Source organism: Macadamia integrifolia, chromosome 10, assembly GCF_013358625.1.
Source record: "Macadamia integrifolia cultivar HAES 741 chromosome 10, SCU_Mint_v3, whole genome shotgun sequence".
Taxonomy (NCBI): domain Eukaryota; kingdom Viridiplantae; phylum Streptophyta; class Magnoliopsida; order Proteales; family Proteaceae; genus Macadamia; species Macadamia integrifolia.
Window position 1 is genome coordinate 6,647,350 of NC_056566.1, and position 6,000 is coordinate 6,653,349.

The following is a 6,000-nucleotide window of genomic DNA, read 5'->3' on the forward strand; positions in this document are numbered from 1 at the left end:
GTCTGTTCCTTGATGTAATTATGGACCACACAACAAGTCATTACGATTCTTAAGGATCGAGATTCATAGGGTTTTCTACAACCTGTTCACATCTATACTCATTGAATAACTCATCTTCAATCGTCTGTTCCTTGATGTAATTATGGACCACACAACAAGTCATTACGATTCTTAAGGATCGAGATTCATAGGGTTTTCTACAACCTGTTCACATCTATACTCATTGAATAACTCATCTTCAATCGTCTGTTCCTTGATGTAATTATGGACCACACAACAAGTCATTACGATTCTTGTTTGATCTTCAATATGGTAGGTCTTCATATTCCTTAAAATTTAGAATCTATTTTTTTAAACACCAAATGTTCTTTTAATTACATTCTGCAAAGATGAGTGTTTGTGATTGAACACCTCCTTCGCTGTTCTAGGTCCATGTCTATCCTCTCTAAAATTCTATAAGGGATACCTTTCTCCTCGGAATGATGTTAAATACCCAATTTGATTTGTATAACCCGAGTCTATAGCATAATACTTGCCTTGAAGTATTATGGAAATACATACATAATTAGGTATCTTTTCAATATCCTAATTATATTGAAAAGAAAACTCAATAAAATAGATCAACTAATTATACATGGTGGAGATGAGGAACCCCAAGGGTATCATTTGTTCTTTCTGCTTCAAACACCCTTGCATCATGTGCACTGCCTTCTCAGCTTGCATACACAAATGTGAAACGCATATCGAATGAATATACATGCATAACATTCTGTGTGATCAAAGCCTTACGATTTCGATATTGTGTTTGCTCAGATTTAGGGACAATGACACTGATATGTGTGCCATCAATAGCACAAATGCAATCCTATAAGGTTCACACAAGAATTTGAAGTTATGTATATTGTACATCGGAACTTCATTGACAAAAAATATAACTACTCATATCGAGATTGAGATTACTTTGAAATATAGATAGAACTTTAGGTTGTTGGCAATCTTTGGAGGAACCACTTGAAAATTTGGTGGTTTGATTGTGTTATTCGATAGATGAAGCATCGCCTGTAACAATATATGGAAAATAATGCTAATCATCTGTCCGGATCGATTGAATCTCCTTTGGACTTGTCTATTACTCAATCCCTTACCTAATGTAACAAGAAATGTTGCAAATTTCTCATCTACTCGAATGAAACAATTGTCGTCTAACCATCCTCTATGTATTATTCTATCCAACAGGTTGAGAAAGACATGTCTTTCAACTCTAAACTCCCCGTAATAGAAATTTAAATGTCCAACGAGTGCCTCTGCTACCATTACAACTCCTGTGTAACTACTATTATAACATGATTCTCTCATTTGATAATTACTTAGCAGGTTTTGAAATTGATATAGAATGATCATATCATCATCATCATCACTTGACGACCCTATGAGGTTATTATCAAGATCAAAGGCATACCTGTACTTAACACTAGATTCATTGGTTACATCAAACTAGTGTAGAAAGTAACCCACAGGGCATGATGAATAACATTAAACACATGAAAGTAAAAGGAAATTCATTCAAACAACCATGAGTAGAGTGGGCACAAAGAACAAGCACTAAAAAAGTCATTAAACATAAAAACATTAACAAGTTGTCCAAAAAAACAAAACTTGAGTGTCCAAAAAGCCACGTAAAATTAAAGTCATTTAAAAAACACTACTTCAAGTGCTTTATCATCCACATCCTCCTCTCCGTAATCACTTCCATGAATGACAGTCACCAAGCAACATCACTGTATTTTCTGTTGAGCCATCACATACAACTATTCTGAAATATCTTCTAGGGTGTCTAACAGTTTCTGACAACGGATTACGTTGTCATGGATTAGCAGGTCGGACTGTTGCGGAATCAGCAATGGATGCACCCTTCTCCATTCTCCAAGCCACGAATTTCCTAAAGACAATGACAGAGTTGGTAATGGACCTTGATTGGCTCTTCTTCCTACAATCTGTAGGCATCCTATCAAGTCTCCTCTTAGGTGCAGTTGGATTGACCTCTTCATCAACATCAGTCTCCTCAAGGTCATCTTGATCAAGTCCCAGATTTGTGGTCCTTGGAATAGCTGCAGTGGACTGCAAAAGACCTCTAGCTCCACAAGCACTTAAGTCGAAGAAAATCTCTAACAACTCTAGCCACCATAGAAGTCCTTGCATTCTATATTTAGCCATGCTGGGTTTGCCTGTAATCCAAAATGAAGGCAATATTAAACACTTTTTGGTTGAGAAGTACATAATCATCCAACTATACACCAAAAAGTGTGTTATACCTTAATAACACCCTCCCACACAAAATCTTCAGCTGTAGCAGTCCTGGTATTTGAATCTTAGCCAAATCTCGTTGTTTCCAAAAGACCCTTGAAGCTATTGTAGTCACCCCGTAATTTGTTCATCTTATTACGGAGTTGCTCCTTCCCAAAAGGTCGCTTAAATTTGGCTTCCATTCCCTTTATTATATTATCCCATGCTACCTTTGTGAACGTTGAGTTGGTCTTTTGACCATTCCTCACATTCTCAACCATTAAGTTGATGAATATGCTTGTACCTCAGCAGCATTCCAGATAATAGTGGATGAAGTAGGGGTAGGGGTTCTTCTAGTACTCATTACTATCTACATAAATAATGCATAAAGTTAAACATTTGAATAAGTTGAAAAATACACATTATGTACAAACATAAACATAAACATACTCATTACTCTCTACATAAATTGATCCATCTAAAGTATATTGGGGTAACAAAAAGCTTTGTAAAATCTTGGGAATTGAAAACAACATAAACAGAATTCTATTCCAAATAAGAGGCTACATTGCTATCAGGCACATAATATAAGAGAAAATACAACGACAACAACATCCAACACCTTATTCCAACAAAAATCCAAATTACTGGGGGAGACACATTGATAAAAACAAACTATACCACATGGCAGCCCACAAGCATCAGTAGTTGTACAGTAGCATTAATTTCAGATGAGATGGATCCAGAATCTTGGCACAAGGAAATTTTACCAGATTAATATAATTCAGTAATTTTAATTGTAGAACAAGACAGGAATAAGGTTAATATATGCATATGGATACAAATCCATCTAACTAAACAAGTAATTTTTGGCATTTTGAAGCAAATGAATTGATATAATCCATGTCACAATCAATATTTATTAACATTTCATGTTAAAACACAAAATATGGAAACAAATGCTAGGTCCAATTTCATAGCTTTCGGTGGTGCAACAATGGATTTTGTGTTGGAGCAGAATTTGCTAAGTTACACTTAGCCATATTTCTTCATCACTTGGTCACAGGTTACAGGTAACAAATTGAGCAGTAGCCATATTTCTTCATCACTTGGTCACAGGTTACAGGTAACAAATTGAGCAGGCTTTCTGTTAAATGTGTATATTTTAAAGGCTTCCTGTTAAATGTGTATATTTTAAAGGCTTTCTGTTAAATGTGTATTTTTTCTGGATGTAACAATACTAAGGTCATAATGCTAGATAGAGAAATTACAATAGCAAGAGGGTGTACAATCCATTGTTGCAGCTAATAGATCAGCCATATTAGCTTGAGCATCAACTCAAGCAAGAGATGGTCTCTACAACTGGCTTGAAGCAGAACTGAAGGAGATAAGGGACAGAATGGCAAGCCACGAGCTCTATGAGGAGACAGGATGGGCTTATGTGCTTTCAGGTTTGAGTTCACACTCATGGTAGAGGGCTACAGCAAAGGGGGATTCAACAACACATACTTCTTCCCCATTTAAAACCAAGTCAGTTTATACAAGAATGGATCCTGACTTCCCATATTAACTGTTGATTTTTTCTTATCAAGGGAACATGGCTACCAGACACCATAGTCCACACACATTTCAAGCCACTTCCATAAACTTGCACACCTAAAACACAATTGAAAAGATGGGAAGTAGTACAGCCACAGTTGTTGTACTTGGTAGATTTTCAACTGATTCCACTGCAAAGGCAATGATTCTACAGTCTGTTTTAGATGGTAAAGCTTCTGATGAATGAGGAATTTGTAGCTATGCTTCCCCCTTTCATCCATGTGCTTCAATGATTCTTTTTTCCTGAATTGTTTACATCCTTTTGCATTCTTTTTTCCCTTTTAAATCATAAGCAAGATCCTGCTATTGATATATGGATGGTAGAAATCTGGGTATTGCTCAAAATTGATGTTGATGGCATAAGAGTACCTTCCCGTATAATTGAAGTAAACCTGGGTGTGACAGCTGAAGATCTATTTGGTTCAAGCCTCTTTTATGTATCTTTCCTGATAACACAAAATCTAATGAGAGTTACAGGAAAGTTTCATTTCATGGGTTGTTAAATGCACTTCAAATAGCCAAAACATGACCCAAATCAGACGATCAACAATAAAGCACACATCAAAACTCAACTAAAAACAGTTCCAAACTCTAACACAAAGAGCAAACCAAATATCAAATTTTAACAAGTAAACCAAACAAAGAAAACCCCCCACTAGGGCTTGAACAGAGCAGCATTACAAATTAAAACTCAAAACCGATCACCAATTACTTCTTCTACATCAATACACTTCAAATAGCCAAAGATCGGCTCAAAATTCCAAAAAAATTATAGGAAAATAGAGCAAAGCCACTTCACAACGACTTCAAACTACAAAAGGATAGTGAATAACAATTCAGAGTAAGAAGAAGAAGAAGAAAACCAGCATGCAAGTTAAGCTCCAGGCATCCCAACAAAACATAACCCAAATCAGACGATCATCAACAAAATACAAATCCAAACTCAACCAAAAACAGTTCCAGACGCTAACAGAAAGAGAAAAATAGAGACGAAGCTTAAACAAGTTAACCAAACAAAGAAAACCCCCTTTCTAGGTGTGATCAGAGCAGCATTACAGATTAAAATTCAAAACCAGAAAAATTCACCTCTTCTACATCAATGCACTTCAAATAGCCAAAGATCAACTCAAAAAGGAGCCGAAAAATGGCATCCATAATCAAGAAAATTTTGAGAAAACTAATCATTAAAAATACTACCTAAATAACCAAAATCGTACCTGTAGAAGCAAGGAACCAAAACCCTAGTAAAACCTCTCCAACTCCTCTATTCTCCTTGTCTTCTCTCCCTCTCTCAAGTTGTAGAGGGAAATGGAGTCGTTTGAGGTTGAGAAGAGAAGCATGTGTTCACAGATCTCTGCTTCTTCCTTGGCTTGTCGCCAAAAGCTACAGTCTTTAATGGTCGGATTGATTGTGCTTTAGAAGAGCTTTTGAGGGTTTTTAAGGGTTCACGAGCATATCCACTTTCACGAGATGAAGTGGGCTGACGAGATTTGGCGACCAGGTTCATTGGAGCTACTGATGCAGCTTTAGCAGTGCTATGGAGTCGTTTGAGAGAGAGACAGAGAGCCAGAAGGCTCACGAGAGTGAAAACTTTTCATTTGAGCCAGAGAGAGAGACAGAAGGCTCACGGGATGACAGGTTTTTTTATCGGGCACAACTCACATAATAGTGCCTTCAGTCATTTCTAGAAACGAGTTTCTAGGAAAATCTACATAAATTTTGGTTTATATTTTTATAAAAATGGGAGAAATAAAACGATTTTATCAAAAGGTATTTAAGTTGTTTCTCCATTTCTGAAAACAAAAAAATACAAAAACGATAGAAATAAATCATTGTCAAATGGTGTCTAAGTTCATGCATGCCCGTGCAGGTATATTGGCAACATTGTAAACCAATCAATACCTAATCCGTTTATTGATCATTGTAGCACTCTAGGGGGGGTCAATGGTCCATGTAATTTTTTATAGTCAGGGGGGGTGTGGAAAAAACAAAAGTAAGAAAGCGAGGAATACAAGAAAAAGGGGAGGGGAAGAAACAAACCAACATACAAGGGATACAACAAAATTGGTGAAGGGGAAAAACAAAAAGAATGAAAAGGGGGGAGGGGAGGGAAGTCCA

General features: G+C 36.5%; 1 long non-coding RNA gene across 3 annotated transcripts; it reads right to left on the bottom strand.

Annotated features, from left to right (window-relative positions):
- Nucleotides 1-1,542: 1,542 nt before the first annotated feature.
- Nucleotides 1,543-5,504, bottom strand: LOC122091921. Of its 3 annotated transcripts, XR_006144063.1 has the most exons (4): nt 5,100-5,482; nt 4,252-4,328; nt 2,313-2,653; nt 1,543-2,225 (listed from the first exon to the last, which is right to left on the bottom strand). It is a non-coding gene; the product is annotated as an uncharacterized LOC122091921 (long non-coding RNA). The 3 variants fall into 3 exon arrangements; XR_006144064.1 differs by having other exon boundaries at nt 2,313-4,328; nt 5,100-5,504; XR_006144062.1 differs by lacking the exon at nt 4,252-4,328 and having other exon boundaries at nt 5,100-5,473.
- Nucleotides 5,505-6,000: the final 496 nt, after the last annotated feature.